The sequence below is a fragment of the Hippocampus bargibanti genome, linkage group LG04, assembly GCF_051943395.1.
Source record: "Hippocampus bargibanti isolate YZ-2025 linkage group LG04, ASM5194339v1, whole genome shotgun sequence".
Classification (NCBI taxonomy): domain Eukaryota; kingdom Metazoa; phylum Chordata; class Actinopteri; order Syngnathiformes; family Syngnathidae; genus Hippocampus; species Hippocampus bargibanti.
Window position 1 is genome coordinate 14,603,087 of NC_142737.1, and position 21,737 is coordinate 14,624,823.

At 40.8% G+C, this 21,737-nt stretch overlaps 2 protein-coding genes across 2 annotated transcripts in view; both read left to right on the forward strand.

Annotated features, from left to right (window-relative positions):
- LOC148899157 (ladderlectin-like) overlaps positions 1–21,737 on the forward strand; it is a 256,335-nt gene that overhangs the window by 102,909 nt on the left and 131,689 nt on the right. The window lies entirely within an intron of this gene.
- Positions 1–21,737, forward strand: part of ssbp2a (single stranded DNA binding protein 2a) — a 76,776-nt gene that overhangs the window by 42,536 nt on the left and 12,503 nt on the right. The gene's annotated exons all lie outside the window — the stretch shown is intronic.

Sequence of the window (21,737 nt, forward strand, 5' to 3'; positions counted from 1 at the left end):
GGTCGTGCCGGGTGTCATTTTAAGTGACAGTGATTATAACGACCAGCACCTGCGAGGCTGCCGGCAGGGCTGACGTCGCTACCCGTTGGTCGCCAACCTGATCGGGACGACCAGCACCTATGCAGGTGCAGGCGGGGCCGACAGCGCCCCCCGTTGGTCGCCAACCAGATCATGACACATTTAATGGCATTAGTACATTTTCTCCTCCAAAGTATACAAACATTCTCTAAAAAAGTACACACCATTGTGCAAGAATATTTTTTCAAAGGCTTAAGAGAAATACAAAAAAAAAAACTTCATTCGTAGCAAACGCTCTATTGGGACACTGCAGCCATGAAACTTCCATGATCTCAAAAGATGAGTGTTTTTTTTAAATTGGGAACAGAGCAGGAGAGTCTCTGATGCCTGATGAGTATGAATTGCCAGACAGAGACTGAACATGAACGACAGTTCAGCTCCAATTATTCATGCCCTGGTCAAATTTGGAGCTGAATGAAAATTTGCATTTATGAATGGGCATCTTGTGGTTGGAAAAAGCACAGGAAATCATTGACACATTGTAAAGTTTTTTTCATCACATCCGTAGCAAAAATAATGAAAACAAAAGCTGACCACTGGTTGCAACTAATTCTGTCATTTATGCAACAACTTTGTCAGATAATACAAGAACGTGTTTATAGTACACTATACAAACACAACTTGTATTTTGTAAGGGGCTAAAAAAATCACTGGTCAAGTCAAGATTGGGCCAATTTCAAAATGCAAATTGTTGACATTTACGGCAAGCGTATGTGGAGACCTTTTTTTGGCAAAAGGACTGAAATCATTTCGATTGAAGATTTCTGGTCACCCGTGACGTGATCTTTTCTGATATATTCACATGACGTGTGACCAACATCACATAATTAATCAAGATCATTTCATCTTTTCATTACAGTCAGGATCATTTTAACACTTTTATCAAAGCGGATGTGAAAACTATTTTGTATTGTATTGGATTCCTTTTAGCCTAGCTCCATATAGTGAATGCATAACACAACCGCGGCCTTTGTAGCATCTATTCTATGCACCTTATAATGTGGTGCGCCCTATATATGAACATATGAATATGAATATGAAAAATAGGCCATTCTCTTATCATGCGGAAAATATGGTACAGGAAAAGGTGACTTTCAACTTTTCCCAGTCAGAGGGCACCACTGCAAGGTATTCACATGATATGTTTGGCACGGTTTCCTCTACAATTCATTCTCATCCACGCTAACAGACCCATTTATTACGTGTCTTATGTAAGGTGAACATTACAATTTGCCTTGACCAATATTTGAACCTCAGTCTTTGTGTCCAAAGTCAGAGCTCTTCAGCCGTTGAACGCCACATTGTGTTGAATAAACCTTGAAGCTGAATGCACAATTCTGATCAAAAAGCAAGAGGCACAAATGCAAGTGGCATCTCACCGATGGGGGATTGCAGAGAATGCTGGGATCTCGTCAGGGTTCATTACGGTTGCAAACTGTTTTGTCTTGTATAAAAACATGTTCAAACTGTTTCTACACTTAAAGGACAACCGACACCTCTGGACAAGTTGTGTCCATAATTTTAAAAAATCACTTCAAATGACTTCTACTGAGCGTATTTTACAAAGATTCCACCGCATATAGCTATATTTTACAGACTTGCACCGAATATTCAGGAAGTCTTGTTTTTGAGTTGGTGACGATTCCTGACGCCATGGAAGGAACGCCCCTGACCGAGAAAGGACACACAATGCATTTTGCGGTACTTTGTTTGGTCTGAAAACTTCGTGTTGATCCATGTTGATGGCGAAATTCGAAGGAAAACACTTAAATAACGTGATGATGAATCGTTGTGCGTTGCACCGAGACAACTATTTGATATTCACTGACAAAAATTCCCAGGAGGTGCTTTCTGTCCAGGTGCATCAAAATGACACGGAATAAATTCTTTAATCGATTGCTAACATGTATGCTTTCCACTTGAGAACTATTTGAATCATATTCATAACTGGATGAGTAACAAGAAAGCATCTTCTCCGAATCTGAAGCCATTGTTTTGATTCTCGAGCAAGGCAAGACGTCTTGTCGTGACACCACGAACAAGGGGGTGGGACCTTCTGAAACTGGCCACTTCTGGGTTCAATTTGAAGTAGTTTTTAGACACTTTAAGTCATTTTTATTGGTGTTTTGCATTTGACTAAAAATATCACCCTGCGTGTTTTGGGTATTTTAGATGCTATACAATGTTTTTCTGATGTCAGTTAGGAAACAAAAAAGTGGTGTCGGTTGTCCTTTAACTTAACATGCTTCACTGTCAAGGCAACCGTGATAGATTTCACACAGTGTACAGACTATCAACCAACCGAAAATAGTTTTAGTACACTACTTGACAATTTGGAAATCACAAAAAACACTCCTGAGGGGGCGGTACATTTTGGCTGTCACCGGTGTGTCCTGGTCACGTGTTAGCTCCTTCTGCCAGTCAATTACTAAGCCCCACGTCCTTTTAAATTAGAATCGGGGTGTGATTAAGACTAAAAGTACCATGTTTTCCAGTGTATAAAATGCACCCCCAATGAATGGTGTACTTTCACTTCTTTATAATAAGTATAAGGCGCACTTTCAATTAATGAAAAACGTTTCCAAATATAATATAGAAATATATACAAGTTTTCCAAATACAAGGCACATCAAATTATAAGACACTCCAGTTGAGCCTGGGGTTACATACAACTTCTATGAGGGGGGAACGGTGTCGGTGACTGCTGATAGTAGTTGCGAGACCTGTTGTGGCTCAATATTACTTCACATATAAGGCGCACTTGCATATAACGCGCAGGGTCATCTTTTGAAGAAAATCAAGGCTTTTCGGTGCGCCTTGTACAACAGAAAATACGGTACACATTTTTAGTCCAACTCATTCACTGCCATTTACGAATTTATTCTGGAATTCAACATATGATGTAGTGCGCCATTCCTAAATTTGCTGGGGGTTTTTTTCATGCTTGGGTGCCGATAAAGCTCTGGCCAGACCTCTGGCAATATTGTTTCCCTTCGAAAAGGGGGCAGCATGTCCCTTTTTCCATGTTGGCATTTTGTTCCAGCTTCATCTGTTGTTAAAGTGCTTTATAAACCAATATGTACAGTATGTATTGCATTGTATTTTGGACAGCCGTCCTCATTTCCAGATTATTTAACTCCAGACCTATATAATTTAAGAATTAACTCTTTTTTTCTGATGAAAGAAGAGAGTCTCAGGTTTCTAACGCTGTATTGTATGTTTATGTAATCCTAAAACTCAATATTCTGTGGGTTCTGGAATTTGAGTGACAATGACCAAAACCCTGGCACTGGAGTCGACATACAGTAAAGTCTCGTTATATCGATATTGGATATTGGATATTGGATATGCCTTTATTAGTCTCACAGTGGAGAAATTTACATTTCACAGCAGCAAAGTGATGAAAGGAATGAAAGTAGAAAAACGAAATACATGAGCTACTGGAAAGGCAGCCACTCTCGCGGCGCCGTCTTGAAGTCAAAAGAACAAAAAAAAACTAAATAACAAATAATATGACAGCATAGAGACAATATGACAAAACAAAGACACAGAGAGACATTCATTCTTCAGGACTTGCTGTACCCTCTTTGTGATGACATGAAACAGTTCTAGATGAAAGAGGAGAGGATCAAAGCCTCTTTCCACCAGTGGCTCAGGGACATCATGGTGGAATGTGCACGTCGACTACAAGCTAAATGTTGAAAGCAAACACGCAGCTGTAGCATCCATTGATGAAAAGATTGTCTCACATCTCCTGTTGCACATAAATCTGCTTCAATTCCAAGCCGCAACAGTTCCACATACGCATTCAAGGGAGTCCGAAAAAATATCGATATAACCGGGACTATCGATATATCCGATATTGATATAACGAGACTTTACTGTATTTTTGCACGTCTGGCAGTGAATTAGTTAACATTTAAATGTATCAGTGCATTCCACTATGCACGCAAATTAATCAAGCGTGCTTGAGTTGTTCAAGTACTGCAAAAAAATGAGCATTGTACTTGCATTTTTAAAGTGGAAATATAATGCACCCATCTGTTGTATATACATCTGAAAAGTCCAACCCCCCATTTTTTTCTACATTCTGAGTGTTCTTCTTCCACTTGCTGCAGTGTTTGTCATCTAGCAATAGGAATAAAGAGAGGTCTGTCAAAGGTAATTTCAGATGTAAGAACTGGCGTCAAACGAAAAGGACACACTGTATGTGTGCTTTTTTTTTGCTTCAGGGGAAGTTCTAAGAGGACAAATGCATTGATGGTCTTCAGTGCCCTGTTCTGTCCTGAGTATCCTCTGGTCTGACTCATCACATTTGTCTGGATTGGGCTTTATGGAGATGTATAGTAGCAAGTTCATAGGTCAGGACTTTCTGCCTACCCCAGCAGGATCTTCCTACTTTCTACATTGCCTTCTCTGCGTTATCCTTCCTTTTTTTACTCTTCGTACCCTGCAGAGTTGCAGCAGGCTCTCAACTTGGGCAATTATATACAGCATATGTGTGTGTGTGTGTGCGTGTGTGTGTGTGTGTGCGTGTGTCTGTGTGTGTGTGTGTGTGTGTGCGTGTGCGTGTGCGTGTGTGTGTGTGTGTGTGTGTGTGTGTGTGTGTGTGTGTGTGTGTGTGTGTGTGTGTGTGTGCGTGCGTGCGTGTACCGCGTGCCATTCTGCTAGTGTGTGTGTAGCCAGGTGATGCTGCTGATGATCGGGTTGATGAATAGTCACTGCAAGGACGAGGCAGCTATGTGATGATGTCATCCCGTGGCTGCAGGCATGGTAGCTGGAGGGCAGCGTGACCTCTCTTTTCGGGGACAGGAAAGAAGCTAGAATGAGAAAGAGACATGAAATTTAAAAATAAATGTGCTGTATGTTTCAACAACCTCTGCAACGAACAATTAAGGAAATCTTAAACAACATCATGGTCCATCGTTTCTTCTGTTGTGATGAGCATCAAGTAAAAAATCGTTCACGTTCGACCGTAAGGTCTCTGTTTTGGGTTTTCCTGTGGGGAGGTAATCGCATATTTACAATTGGAGCAATTGTAATTAGACTGAGGTCAATTTTAAGAAACACTTTCAATTCCTCACTGACACTGAGATCCAATCGGAGGCACTACTCAGATACTGTATCTGGCGCCGAGGTAGACCCAAAGAAGGTAAATGCTCAAAATCTGATTGTAGCAAGATATATTTTATAGTTTCTTTACTTTGACACTGATGCAGATTTTAATTGAACCTTGTGAATGCAATTACCTAAACGTAGCTAATTAGTGAGTGAAGTCCTATTTAACTCATTCACTGCCAGACATGTCCAAAATGCGTTCACTCGATTGCCAGGGTTTTTGTCTTTGTCACTCGAATTCCAGGACCCACAGAATATTGACTTTAAGGACTACATCAACATTCAATGCAGCGTAAGAAATGTTAGACTCTCTTCTTTCGTCAGAACAGAAGAGTTAATTCCTAAATTATATGGGTATGGAGTTATATGAGCTTGAAATGAGGGTGACTGTCCAAAATACACTGCAATACATACATATTGGTTTATATAGGGCTTTAATAACAGCTGAAGCTGGAACACTAACATAAAAAAAATGAAAATGCTGCCCCCTTGTGGAAGGGAAAAACATTACCAGAGGCCAAGGAGAGCACCAAATCAGCACCCAAACAAGAAAAAAACTAAACTCAAAAAACGGGACTGGCGCTCCACGTCATATTTTCAATCCTCAAATAAATTTGTGAATGGCAGTGAATGAGTTAATAATGGTGTAAATGTTTGGCATTAATCCCGATCAACTTTTGTTCTTTTTCAAAAATAATTATCAATATTTTGTTGTAGAAAATACTTTTTCAAGTCCGACGTTTAGAAATCATGTCACTATGCTGTTGTAGAACACATCAGTGATGGTTTTCCTTCCAGGGAAAGACAGAACATTGAAACGGAGTGAAGTGAGATGCAATGTTATTGATTTTTAACTTCAGTGAAGGCTTCTCGGGCATCAGATTCTCCATTTGCAGTTCTGTTAAGTGCTTTGTAAATTGTATTCTCAAAAGTAAATGAATGGATTCCATTTGCGAGAGGCCATGATGTCATGAAAACAAGTTATTTTGGAATGCTTTATCCGGATGAGGTGGGTCTCATTGAAGAGGGTAGTTTTAGAGTTGCCGTTAAAATTGCTGCAAATGTCGTAGTCGAGTAGCATTGAAATGACTGATCAAGTCTATTCTTGATTTCAAATTGTGGAAAAATCTGTCACGGTTTGCGAGGTGGTGATGGCAGATGTGGATCCCAAAAAGCAGGCAGGAGGGAGCAGGAGGTTGTGTTTGACAAATTGTATTAAAATAAAGTCAACAGAAACAAAATCTAACACGTTAAAATTATTTCAACAGACAAATACAAAGTATCAAATGAAAACCAAGTGTAAAAGTCCGCCAAGGTTAAAGAGACACATGCACAGCATGCAATGCATACAATTGCATACAACAAACATTCAACAATGACCCGACAGCGAATGGTCGCGCCGGGAGTCCTTTTGACTGTCACTGATTGTAACGACCAGCACCTGCGAGACAGCAAGCAGGGCTGACAGCGCTACCCGGTGGTCGCCAATCTGAACATGGCAGTCCGCCAAGGCTCAGGACGACCAGCACCTGTGCAGGTACAGGCGGCGGGGCCGACAGCGCCACCCGTTGGTCGCCAACCAGATCATGACAAAAACAAATTTAAGAGGTTACTTTTATAACAAATTTGATATTTTGCAGCAATTTGGCAACTATACAAACAATATTTCATTGTGTCTTTGGCGAGTGCATAAGGTCTGCACTCAGCACACTGTTTCTGATAGGACCGTGCTTATGATTTCATAAGTTAGTTAATTTTCTTTGGAGGAAACGAGCAGTCCACGATCGTGAAGCAAACGAGTGTTCGGAGATTCTTGCGAGGATGACAAAATGAGCGTGATACCCAACTTCTGGATTGAGAAGATTATCAGTGTCTGACAATTTTACTGGTTGTGCTGTGCAAGCTCTGATAAGAACGTGCATAATAACGGACGAGAGCTTCTCGTTGAAAACCTATTTGCAGGAGATAAACTAAAGTAACGAAAAAGGAAAAAAACAGGTTCAAAACGTTACATGTATTTTATTTTTGAGCGTGCCAAGAGATGAAACTCCAACAAAGACAGGAACTCTCAGCCAAGTAAGACCAGAAATCTCTGATTTTTCTCAATTACAGGATTGGGAATAACAACATTTCGTAGATAGAAAAAGTGAAGGCAGTGTACAATTTGTTTTTTTTAGATTAACTTATTCACTGCCAAACCCAAAAAGGGTTTTTGTCACTTTCACTCAAATTGGCAATAAAAACCAAAACCCAAACAAATTTGGGAATGGCACTTGGGAATGACACACGCATTTCAATTCCCAAATAAATTTGGAAATGGCAGTGAATGAGTTAAGTCCAAAATATGATCAGTAACAGACATCAGGGCTTGGTTGGTGTAAATTTGGTTTCACGATTTTCCTCATTTTGATGGGTTCCAGTGGGGATAAACTATGCAAAATAAACCTTTAAGTCCTAGAATTGGAATGGTTTGTGAAAGACAAGCAAAGATAAATCTTCTTTGTAAATCCATCAAATGCAAAAAAAGCCACGTTTTGTTTCACCAAACTCCATCTCAGTCCCCATCCTGCAGTTGAGACTTTGGTAGGTACAAGAAAATGCAGAGTTCAGAGGAATGTCGGTATAGGAAATCTGCATGACTCCTTCTTGTGACTGGCTTCAAGTCAGCCCTGAGGTTGTTAAGTGTCAGAGATATGACTATCTCTGATTAAGTCATTCGCTGCCATTCGCGAATTTTTTTCGGAATTGAAAAGTGTGACGTGGAGAAACTTTTCTCGAACTTATACGGGTTTCGGTTTTTCTTGCGGGGCTGCTGATAAAGCGCTGGCCAGACCTATGGCAATGTTTTTTTCCCTTCCACAAGGGGGCAACATTTGCCTTTTGTCCATGTTAGTGCTTCAACTGTTGTTAAAGCGCTATATAAATCAACATGTATCGTACTGTATTTTGTACAGCCGGCCCCATTTCAAGCTCAGATAACTCCAGACCCATATAATTTTGGAATTAACTATTTTTTTCTGATGAAAAAAGAGAGTCTAATGTTTCCAACGCTCTATTGAATGTTTATGAAGAAAAAAGTCAATATTCTGTGGGTCCTGCAATTTGGGTGAAAATGATAAAAACCCTGGCACTGGATGGACACATTTTTGCACATCATCTGGCTGTGAATGAATTAAGGAGATTAGAAATTGCATTGATTAAATAAATAATCTTGGAGATAATTTTTGGGTTCCGGTACATACACGATGGGAAAAGCTAAATAACATCCTAATCACCTGCAATGTTAATACGTGGTATTGAAAATGGATTGAGGGGTAGATAAGATGGTACAGAAGGTAGCAATTGTGCTACCTGCCCTCATTGCACAACATCAGTGTGGGGGATGGCAGACACGTGGCAGTTCGAAACGAACAGGAGACCTCACAAAGCAGAGAGCAGCCTAGTTTGATAAAAATGCAATGCCTCACAGTGTCCGGCCTTATAAACTCTCTCACACAATCTTGGGTGTGTACGCAAAGCGAATGAAACAGCATTACTTATGGTATATTATCTAGTCTTGATATTTATGAAGGATGCTGTTTGTAACATAAAACAAAATTCACAACCACATGAGCCAAGCAAGAGCATTTTAACACATTCACTGCCATTCACAAATTTATTTGGGAATTCAAAATACGACATACAGCGCCATTCCCGAATTTGTTCAGGTTTTGTTTTTTTCTTGTTTGGGTGCCGATAAAGCGCTGGCAATAGTTTTTCCCTTTCACAAAGGGGCAGCATTTCCCTTTTTTCAAGTTGTCCCTTGTTGTAGCTTCAGCTGTTGTTAAAGCACTATATCAACCAAGATGTTTAAATTGCATTGTATTTTGGACAACTGCCCTCATTTCAAGCTCACATAACTCCAGACCATATAATTTAGGAATTAACTCTTTTTTTTCTGATGAAAGAAGATAGTCTAAAGTTTTTAATGGTGTGTTTATGTCGTCCTAAAACTCAATATTCTGTGGGTACTGGAATTCCAGTGACGATGACAAAAACCCTGGCACTGAAGTGATGTTTTTCTTCACTGTTTGCGTTTAGACTGACACTATTATTTCAGGTTGTTGTAATACAAAGTAATTGTCTTCCTAAAAATTATTTTATGATAATACTTTTTTTCCCGCCAGAATGTCAAAGATGATCAGACTCACGTTTGTGTTATCGTTTTAAGTCTTTGAAATTGCCACCTCTTCTGTAGAAATGTCAAAATCTAATTTGTTGTTTTCTCCTAACATTTACTTTAAAATCAGTGTCAAAGCAATTTGAAGATTACACCATATTATGTTGCATTAGCAGCAAACCATAATTAGGAGCAGAGAAGTAATGATCCTCAAAATCTTGCTCTAGAGCAGGGGTGTCAAAGTCATTTTTTGCCGCGGGCCACATTGTAGTTATGGTTTCCTCTCGAGGGCCGTTATGAATTTGGGGAACCCATTAGAATGTTTAAATCCCTTCAAATATTACATATAGAGCACACAGCAAATTAATGAATAACTCGTTTTCAAATCTGAAGTCAAGAATAATGACTTTTATTGTGGTTGACATCCAAAAATATGAAATTTTGGCTCAGATTTTAGCAATCATCATGGAATTTAACAAGTTTGATTTCCTTTCGCGGGCGGAAAAAAAAGATGTGGCGGGCCGGATTTGGCCCGCGGGCCTTGACTTTGACACCTGTGCTCTAGAGTATTTATAGTCATCCACTTTTAGCTTTCCTTGTCTCAAGATTGAATACATTCTATTTTATATTTATTTATTTTGCAATTGGTTGGTTTTTACCAGTGTTGTAAAAAAATCCACATCCTGTTTGGGCGATTAACAAAAAATTCAGACTTTTGACTTTGTGGCACGTGTTTTCGGATTACGACAATGAAATTCTCTTTTGTCTCAAAGCGTTGCGGGTAGCAAACTGCTCCCAAGCAGTTGTGAACCAAGGGGAGCGATGCGGAGACCCCAAGTCTGTTGCCAAGGAAACAGAGCCGTCTCTCTCCTACTCGCTCCATCCTCCAGTGTTCCTTGGCACTGTTAAGAAAGAGGAGGAGGAAGAGGGAGATATGCAGGTGACTCACTGTAGCATCATTGCCATGGCAATGGGGAGCTGAGTGGAAGGTGGGGTGGGTTTGGTGGGGGGTGACATGGAGAACTATGGGATGGAATGGGTTTTCACAATCACCTTTCGGTATGACTCAAAAAGTTCGGCTTCCTTCCTTTTTATATGACTTCCCTTTCTTTTCTTTGTGTGTGTGTGGGGGGGGGGGTGCTAATGACCCCTTTTTCTCCTTTCCGTTGCGCTGAGTCTTAACTAACCAGCGAGTCTCCCAGGGGCTTAGTTTCACACCGAGTCATATGACGTGCACGTCTGGACATGTTGGTGGATGGATGCGTGTGTTTGATTGCTGACATATGCACGCCTTGCTTAACCTCAACTGTTGGGGGTGTGAGGGGGGGCAGAGTGTAAAGGGGAGGTTACTGTAACGGAGGGCAAAGGAAGACAAGTAGCTGTTAGAATGACAACAGGCTAATTGATCCAGCGAGGTGATGTCAACAAAAGTCAAAGATGAAAAATTCCCAATGAAAACATGATTGCCACAGGAGTCTGTTCGAGGGGAAATAAAGGCTAATCTAATCTATACGAATGAAATTCCTTCATGTAAGTGGAACAATCACCTCGGGCGAAGCACACTCTTGTGCTGGCAAGTCCAAGACACTGGTGAGGCGCGAGGCGTCGTCATCATCCGGCACTGGTGACAGCGACTCGTTTAAATGTCCCAGTGTCAGTGATTAGAGGATTGACAGCAGCTGGCGGAGGTCGGGAGCGGCGGACCCGCCCAGCTGTCAACTCGCACGTGACAAGTTCGGTGTCATTAGTCACGTGAAAGCATCAAGTAAATAAAGCCTTTGTATAAAGCTTTGTTGCGAAGTAGCAATGGTAGATAGCAATGGTAGATTTAGCATTTAGGTACCGGGCCGCTAAATCAGTCAAACGCACACATCGTTCGTGTTTCTCAATTTCTCCTTCTTCTCCTCGACTGTAATTTTGTTTTGTGTCTTCTTCGGTTGAACACGAGCCTGTGGTGGGGTCTTTTTCGGTCCCATAACAGCAAAAGTATCGTTGAAGACGATCGACGTGTGCATTCATAGCAAGGGGGTGTGGAAACGTAGGCCGCCTGGGGCGCTGTTCGGTCGTGTGATTTGATGTTCTTCCGGCGAAGATTACTCCGGCAGCCGTGGTGGGGCGGCGCTCCGTGTGTATCCCGAAAAGTAGTGCTTAATCCAAGGTTTAATTTTCATAAATTTAACGTTCGTAAACCGAAAATTTCAAAAGGCAAGGTGTTCGTAAACCGAGGCCCCATTGTATTTGGGTTACTGTTTAGAGTATCAACATCAACATCAACAAATGTCAGAAAGAAAGAATAGCGAACGAAACCAATAATTCTCAAGATTCTAAAAGGAGAGGAGTAGCAGTACCGTACATTGCAGGAGTTTCGGAAAAATTACAAAGAGTCCTTTGGCAACATAAAATTCCTACTTATTTCAAACCGATAAACACGTTAAGGCAAAAATTAGTGCATCCAAAAGATAGGCTACCAAATGAAAAACAAAGTAATGTAGTTTATTCCATACATTGTAAGAATGAAAATTGTAAAGAGCAGTACATTGGGGAGACTCAACAAATTCTCAAAAAAAAGACTTTATCAACATCGCAGGGATAATACTAGTGGGCCTCAATCGGCAGTACATTTGCACCTAAAAGCTACTAACCACTCATTTGACGACAATGAGGTTAAAATCTTAGCGAAAGAACATAGATGGTTTGAAAGGGGGGTAAAAGAGGCGATTCTTATAAAACAACAAAATCCTTCATTAAACCGGTCTGGTGGTGTGAGGTTCAATTTGGATCGTTCATACAATAGCCTGCTCAGGCAAAACAGGTTAGGCAACTTTCGCAATGCTGATGAGGGTCGTTATGCTGATGAGGTGATACCGGGGGGAGTGGGTGTAATAGGCCAATCGTTAGTCAGGAATGTAGGAACAATCAGTGGGGCCACAGGGGGGGGTCCCGCGCCTCCCCCAACCTGAGAGTAGGGACCTATCATAGCTGTGTCCGGCGCCACCAGGTCTGGACATTAGGGATATATAAATCAGAATCAGAATCAGAATCAGAATCAGAATACCTTTATTCGTCCCGCAATGGGGAAATTTGCATTTAAATGGGGCCGATACGACCAGTCAGACTTTAGTTCGCTGACGAAGCCTCTTGGATAGGAGGCGAAACGTCCGAAACCTTCACTTTTGTACAGATGACGGCTGAAGAAACCTTCTCATCGATGGACCACTCCTGTACGACTGAGAGCTTACACAGACGTACTGTTTAGAGAGTTAATGGACCGGTGGAAGAAGCTGTTTAAATGTCTGCCGATCCATGCGCACCAACATGGATCGGTAGCGCCTCCTGGAAAAGGTGGTGAGCAGGATGCGGAGGCTCCAGTAGGATTTTTCGCGCTCTTGTCTTGATTCTTGCAGTGTGCAAATCCTCAAGAGTGAGTAGGGCGGTGCCAATGATTTATTCCGTCGTCCTAACTGTCCGTTGAAGTCGGATTTTGTCCATTTTTGTGGCCACCCCGAACCAAAGGGTGATGGAAGAACACAGGATTGATTCGATGACTGCTGTGTAGAAGTGTCGTAGCACCTCTTGTGGCAGGCCATGCTTCTTCAGCAGCCTCAGGAAGTAGATTATCTGTTGGGCCTTTCTAGGCATTGCTTTATGAATTTTGCATGTTCAAGATTAAGACAGATAATAACACTATCGGGAGCTGTTTGGAATTTGGGAAGATTCTAAAAAAAGTGATTGCAATTTGTTTTAAAAATATTGTTCCTCAATGAAAAGAACAAATCTATTCAGCAAGAAACGTTACATAGAAACATTTTACGTCCTTTAGCAGTGTCTGAAACTCATGACAAAAAGTTAGCGGACACCAGGGCAGACAACTCTGAAAAGTTGCCTGCCCGGCCATAAAGTTTCCTGCCCCATTTTTCGCAACTTGAAACACAATACGACGACTAATCGCAAAAAAAAAACATTGTTGCGAAGTATAAAGGATGTTTTTAATTAAAGAAGTACCTACCACAAATGCTCCCTTGCTTAATGTATGGTAAATATCTGTTGCTGAAGATTTTGCTCCAGTTGTCATTTGTCGTCATGGTGCACAATGCAATGTTTGCGTTGTGTTGTCTGCTAAAAGCCAGGTGGACTGCTCTTTCTAAGCGCCTTTCAAAACTCTCAAGTACACTTTACAGTCACGGTATAGTCCGAAGCACGAAACAGACTTCTGATTGGCTGCCATGCCCAGTATGCAGCGATTTGCTTGTAGCTTTTGCTTTATTGGATAAAACGTTTGATTTGAAAAAGATCTATTTATTTTTTCTTGAAGAAGTTGGCCGAGACATTTTGAAAGTTGTACGACCGACGTTAAAGTTGTACGACCGACGTTAAAGTTGTACGTCCCGGGCCTCCGGGCAGACGTTATTTCAAACACTGCCTTTAGTGAGCCAAAAAAAATTGGGCTGTATTTGGCCCACCCCCTCAAGTTTGGCAACTGTTCAAAATGTTCACAAGCCGACTTTGAAGTGGGTTCAATTCCCACTTAGTGGTGTGAACATTAATGTTCTAATCATGATTTTTTTTTCTTTGTTGGGGGTGGCACGTTTTTTACATTGGCTGCACTCACTGACGAGTTTAGATCTAGCAATGCGTCACCGACCGGGAATCAAACTTGTGCTATCTGCACGAAAGACAGCAACAGTTACCACAACACCGCCCTACTCTTATGACTATAATGCACATTAATGGCTGTGTGTGTGCATATAACACAGCATGACACAGCATCCTCTTGTTCCCAAACTATGTCTGTAATCTTCCTCCTCTTCGCTCTGTTGCGTCTCTCCCTCTTATCTCCCCCCCCGTAGCGCGGTGAAGCCAAGTGAGATAGAGACTTGTGCTGAAGTGCGACTCTCCAGAACCACGCTGGCTATCATTTTCCGCCCGTTGCGTGTATCTGACAGCGCAGCGGCCCGCAGCACCACCTCACATCTCACAATGGGCCGTCACTGGCCAGAGACGTTTACAAGGGTCGATAATGACATCAGTGATAAACAAGAGGTATACCCGCATCCCCCACTGAGTAGTTGATAGCGCCCTACCTGTAATTGCCTCGTGAAGTCAGGTAGATTAGCATTGTGCTGCCATTATAGCTGATAATCAGCTATAATGGCGGCGTGAGGGGCTCATTTTATCCTCGAGGCGATAAAAATGGAAAAGATGGGAGAAATTGCCGGGGCCAGAGATTTGTTCTGGACTGAAATCAATTGAAATCTTATCCCTTCAGGTTTTCTTTCCATCTTGAAATGTCATAATAGTCGTAGAATTAGGACTGTTAGAATTTAATGACATTATTTTCTGTAAAATTGTTGTACCAATGTTTACAGTTTGACCTATTTTTCATACTGCTGTTATGCCAAACAACAACATTTAAAAGGCATGCAGAATAATTACATTTTCCCATGTCACAGTAAAGCCAAGCCAACAACTGTCTGTAAAACATCACTTTATACATTTATAGGGTTAAGAAAAATCCTAAAATAGGAAGAGACATTGGGACCTATTTATGTATATTTCCAGGTTTTGTGAGCCTTTTAATATTGATATTGTTTTTTTGTAAAGATATTGTCACATTTCGGCTTGCGACCAACGGTTGGCACTGCCAGCAGCTGCACACTTGTTGGTCGTTTTAATCAGTTAAAAGGACTCCCAGCGTGACCATTCAGTATCGGGTCATTGTTTGTTTTACCTGTCAGGTTTGTTTCATCTTGTCATGTTTTACTCTCGGTTTTGTTAGCTACTTTGGACCGTTCTGTTCTGATGACTTTGTTGATTGACATTTTGTTCTTGCTGACTTTATATAATACAATTTGTCAAATACACCCTGCTCCTCTCTCCTGCCTGCATTTTTGGGGTCCACAATTATGTATTTTGTTTTTCTACTTTCATTCCTTTCATCACTTTGCTGCTGCGAAATGTAAATTTCTCCACTGTGAGACTAATCAAGGCAAATCCATCCATTTATCCAATTAAACACACACACATAAACAGACACACATTTCAAGAACAAACAGGATATGAAAGAAGAACGAAAACCCAAATAACTAAACCACTGAAGACAGAATGACAGTGCCTAATAAATTAAAGTGCCCCAAAAAAATTTGCTCACAGGCAGTAAATTTCATCAATAAAATTCATAATTAATGGAAGTGTGTCTGGTGGTGGATGTGACATGACTTTTCAGTTCTGTTGGATTCAGGGCTGAACAACGAGAAGGCCAGGTCAATATTGCATCCAAGCAATGCCTACACAACAAAAATAGGATATTTTTTTGTTGTAATTGTTGTTATTTCCTGTCATTGTCACGATTTCCAAGTTTGTGTTGGTCCAAAAAAGCAGACAGGCAGGAGGAACAGGGTGTATTTGACAAATTGTATTAAATAAGGTCAGCAGGAACAACATTTCAATCAACAAAGTCATTGGAACAAAAACGTCCAAAATAGCAAATAAAACCAGGACTAAAACATGACACGATGAACCAAACCTGACAGGGTGAAACAAACAATGGAATGGTCGTGCCGGGAATCCTTTTAACTACCGCTGTTTAAAACAACCAACACCTGTGCAGCTGCAGGCGGTGCCCGACAGTGCCACGCGTTGATCACAAACTGAAATGTGACAGTCATGTCTGGCATGTGTTGCTCATAAAAAACATTGGAGTGCTAGAGAGCATTTTAATTTTTATCAAAAGGGAGTTGTTTGCTATATGTGTGCGTGTGTGTGGGGGCGTGTGTGTCAAATTTGGAGCATCTCCTCTTTCCATCCTACTCTCGCTCTCTCGCTCAGGAAGTGGACTAATGGCATTTTAGAGAATCATGAGAGCGTTAAAGAGGGAGGAGATATGGAGTCCCTTCCTGTTTGTCGTTTCGTTCGGAGAGCTCAACCCGCAGTCTTCACACAAAACCTTTGATGTCCAATGTTTTGTTGAAGGTGTTTATGCCCCCCTGCCAACATACACATTATGGTCATGCGTGATGCAGTGGAGAAAATGATGGACACGTGACTGAATGAGGACAACTTTTTCTCATAGGTCAGGTCAAATGCGGCTGGTTCAGGATGTGTGTGTCGTTTTGATTAATGTACAGTCTGAGATGATAGACTAAGTACCTACAAGAAAGCATGTCGTTTGGAACTAAATGTCATGCTAAGCCAATGACAATTTATTTTTATTATTTTATACTGTATTTGCATCCTTCTGACTTTAAAAAATGATGGCCTTTCACTATTAAAATGCTAATAAAAAGCCCGAACTATTGCTTCAATCTGCAGATTATTGTACATTACAATATATTACGGTGCAATTAAAACCAACGGCCTTGCTTTGAATTGACATAGACCGCATGGCGCCGTGTCAGATTACATCCAAGTGCCAATCATGGATTTATGTCCCAGTGACAACAAGCATGCTGACTTTCGAGACAGCCTGTCCATCATTTCTTGATGGACAGGGCAAACGGCGAAATACTTTTGCCGCTCAAAGAACTGACGTTAATGTGGCTCCCGTGTGGCTTAATGGGGTCACTAGCAATTAACCGCCTTTACTCCGATGGCATTTTATTTGGATTCTTAATGAACTGAGCCGATTAGCATGTTTATTGTGACAGGATTCATGATTATTCACTAATCTGTCTTGTCATTACTTTCCATCACATGCAACTCTTATCATGAAGGTGTACAAATCAAATTAAAACTTGTACTACTACTTATGGTTTGCAATTTAAATAAAATAATTATTGTAAATTTAAACACTTTTGTAATACATTAATTCATAAATTTAGGCCACGAAAAGAGTGAAAGAAGCTATAACCACTTTGACTTACTTAATTTATTCGGGAATTGACAATATGACGTCGAGCGCATTCCCAAATTTGTTCTGGTTTTAGTTTTTCTTGCTGGGGTGCCGATAAAGTGCTGGTCAGACCTCTGGCAATGTTTTTCCCTTACATTAGGGGTCAGCATTTCCATGTTTCCATGTTAGCGCTTTGTTACAGCTCCAGCTGTTGTTAACGCGCTATATAAACCAATATACAGTATATGTATTGCATTGTATATTGGACAGCCGCCCTAATTTCAAGCTCACATAACTCCAGACCTATATAATTTAGGAATTACCTCTTTTTTCTGATGAAATTAGAGAGTCTAAGATTTCCTACGTTGCATTGAATTATTATGTAGTCCTAAAACTAGATATTTTGTGGGTCCCAGAATTTGAGTGACAATGACAAAAACCGTGGCAGTGTGTGGACACATTTTTGCACGTCTGGCAGTGAATGAGTTAAACTGTGCAAAAAGTCCAATTTGGGTGAAATAAACGTATATGGCTTTCTTCAGATCAGTTTTTGTCTGGCTTTGGATAGTAGAATAGTGTTGAGGAAGCTGTTAATTCAAATTGCTGATGTGATATATATTTTATTATTAAAATCATATTTGGAATGAGGTGATGACCCTGATAATGTCATCATTTGTGGTCACTTATAAAGGTGATATAAATTATTTGATCTCCGGCCCCGATCGTGTGTGTACTGCGTAGGCATGGACACAGAGGTAATACAATTTGAGTTGCATGGCGATGAAAACATTTCATCCCCCAACGCCCATCAATGACAAGAATATTATGTACACATTTTTTTTTCCATTGAACAATGCTCTTCTAAGGTTTGACAAAAAGCAACCCACTTTTTGGCGAGGAGAGAAAAAAAGGCAAAATGGAGATGCAGAAAGAGACATGAGAGAAAAATATTTGACATTCCACTCACGCAGTGTCTCTCATAGTGTTGCTCACTCTCTAAAGCAGAATGGAAATGATTCTGCTCTTACACACACACATGCACACACATCACTATGGTACACAAGTGTTAAACATATAGCATGTGTTATCTCATTATGTATTACTGGGACATAGCAGTGATTGCATTAGTGCCGTGTGAATGTAGTGTGCTGTCTGATTAGTTTATCCTGTAGTGCCGTACTGTATAATTACGCTCCCGTTTCCCCCTAACAAATGTTTGCATCCTCCACGGGGGAGCACGGGATCAGCTTTGAAATCAAGCCGATTCAATATAACAGCAAGTTGGGTTCTACATGGTACGTAAGATTATTTGTGCCACAAACTGTAATTCTAATGAAGAGACGGCTTTCTCTTCTACAATCATTCTACAGGGCTGCAATACAACAATATCCAAATCCCATAAAACTACAATGGCCATATTTCAGTGGAATATAAAAACATTGTTGCATACCGACAGAGGAAAAAGTCAGAAATGGGTATTCCGTCCCTCATACGTCAAAGGATGATTGCATGAATAAGGACAGAGGGATGATGATTTGGTCACGGATTGTTTTTCAGCATTTTTGGTCACGGCATTCTTCGAGGAGACTGTGCAGCTCGAATTTGCCAGCACTGTTTTTGATTTGGGAGGAATGTCAGTGCCATTTGACTGTCATCGCTGGACAGCTCTGGGGGGCGATTGAGCAGCATTTTCACAGCCCCGCTTTGTTCAGCGGAAAGGTCGGTGCTGTTGGACAGTCTGCGGCTGGATAGATGCATGGCTTGAGGAGCCCGCAACGGCAATGCGTATGTGGAACGGTCGCGGCTTGGAATTGAAGCGGATTTACGTGGGGCAGGAGATGCAGGACAATTTTTTTTGTCAATGGAGGCTACAGCTTCGTTTTTGCTTTTAACATTTAGTTTGTAGTAGACGCGCACATTCCACCATGACGTCCCTAATCCACTGTGAAAAAGACGCTTTGATCCTCTCCTCCGTCATCTAGAACTGCTTCATGCAACAAAGAGGGTGCATAAAGTGCTTCAGATTAAATGACTGTGTCTATGTGTTGTGTTGTCATATTATTTGCTATTTAGTTTTTGTGTTCTTTTGACTTCAAGATGGCGCCATGAGAGTAGCTGCCCTACTCGCAGCTCTTGTAATTTGTTTTTCAACTTCTTTCTTTCCTTTTATCTTCCTTTCCTAACTTTGCTGCTGTAAAAATGTAAATGTCTCCACTGCGAGACTAATAAAGGCTAATCCAATCCATTCAAAGGATACCCTCAAAAAATATCACTTTTGTACAATTCCACCAAACTTTTTAAAAAGAACCGTTGTCTGTATGGCAGTGTCGATTGTCTTGAGCGCCCCTTGTAAGCCGCAGTTTCGCTTTGTACTAACTGATGAGCTTAGTTTCCCTTAGGCTGTTTTGAATTAGGTTAGCAAATAGGAGGAGTTGATTAAGTTACAGAAAAAGAGTTACCGTAGCCCTGTTTTTTGTTCTTTTCTTTAATGGCTCTGCACCAAAAGTTACCTTTAAATGGCTAATAAAGGTAAAATCTGATCACTTCTGGAAAGTGAGCCTCAGTAACGTTGCTGCAGGGATGTGGTTTTATCAAATGAATGTTTTTAACCTTAGCTGCACAAGCCATTGGTGATGGCCAAATTTACATATTGATGATTCTAGCGTCAACAGACACAATATAATACAATATTCCATTGTCTTCTTCTTGAGGCACCTCGAGTGTCTTCTTACTGGTGTGAATGTTATTAAAACAATTACGCTTTTAGTAGAATAGGAAGGATTGTTATGACTCACAAACACAGCAATAAAAAGTGACTGCAGTTTACTTCGTGTTATGATCTGACAAGTGCTTGAAATGAACAAATATTTTCTTCTGATTAGAGCTTTAAGAATTCAACATAGAAACCGATGATTGTGATACTGTAATGGATGAATGCCAAACACATTTTGTAATTCAGGTTTCCGACATAGTCCTTTTTAACAGTGAACCGAAAATATCGCATTTTACACACTATTAGGGGCTTCACAGTATAAGACGAACCTTCAATTAATGGTCTTTTTAAAAATGGTTTTCATATATACGGCACACGGAATAGTATGACACTTCTGATGGAAGCTACAATTCTGGCTTCAGATGGAACGACACTAAAGGGAATACATCGATGAGAAGGTTTCTTCAGCCGTCATCTGTACAAAAGTGAAGGTTTCGGACGTTTCGCCTCCTATCCAAGAGGCTTCGTCAGCGAACTAAAGTCTGACTGGTCGTATCGGCCCCATTTATATATCCCTAATGTCCAGACCTGGTGGCGCCGGACACAGCTATGATAGGTCCCTACTCTCAGGTTGGGGGAGGCGCGGGACCCCCCCCTGTGGCCCCACTGATTGTTCCTACATTCCTGACTAACATATAAGATACGACCAGTCAGACTTTAGTTCGCTGACGAAGCCTCTTGGATAGGAGGCGAAACGTCCGAAACCTTCACTTTTGTACAGATGACGGCTGAAGAAACCTTCTCATCGATGGACCACTCCTGTACGACTGAGAGCTTACACAGACGTAAAGGGAATACAATACAATACAAAATGAAGCTTTCTCAGCCGCTAGAGCTGAAACAAAGCACTTTAAAGAATATTTAAAATACTACATCCAAGAAAACAGAATATTGATCCATACATAAGGCACACTATCTGATTTTAATAGAATTTCATAGTTTTACAAGACTTATAGTATGTAAAATACGCTAAATGTAAAATTGCTTCACATGACTTAGCACATCTACGCAAATTATTGATGAATAAATTCGTTTGAGACGGTGGACAGTAAATGTTGCATTTTCCCAAATATTTCCTTATTTTCCGGTGTATAAGGCACACCCCGAATGAACGGTGTAGTTTCAAACCTTTTCCATATATAAGGCACACTGGACTATAAGGCGCACCTTCAATGAATGAAAACAAGTTTTCCAAATATACGAATGTTTTCCAAATATAAGGTATGCCACATTATAAGGCGCTACAGTAGAGGCTGGGTTTAAGCACAACTTCTTCTACAGGGAGAAGTGGAGTCGGTGGCTGCTGAGTGTTGTTGTGAGACCTGTTGTGGCATAATGTTACTTCACATATAAGGCTTTTGGGTTCGCCTAATACACCTGAAAATACAGTACTTTTATTTTAAAAGCACAAGAATTTTTGGTTTAATTCTAAAGGGTACAATTTTTGGATTTTGGTGAATGTTGCTGCTTGTCTTTGGGGCAGGCAGACATCTTGGTTTTATTCTTATTTTCTCTCTTTGTTCACACATTTGAAGAGACAAAATTCACTGTCAGCGGGTCAGAGAGATATTCTTCTCCTTCACCAACCAACACACACACACAAATAGGTACACTAACAAACAAAAAGTGCACACCAACAAGGCTGCAAACTCACAATTTCTCTCCGCTTTGTCCTTATTTTGCTCTCTCTCTCTCTCTCTCTCTCTCTCTCTCTCTCTCTCTCTCTCTCTCTCTCTCTCTCTCTCTCTCTCTCTCTCTCTCTCTCTCTCTCTCTCTCTCTC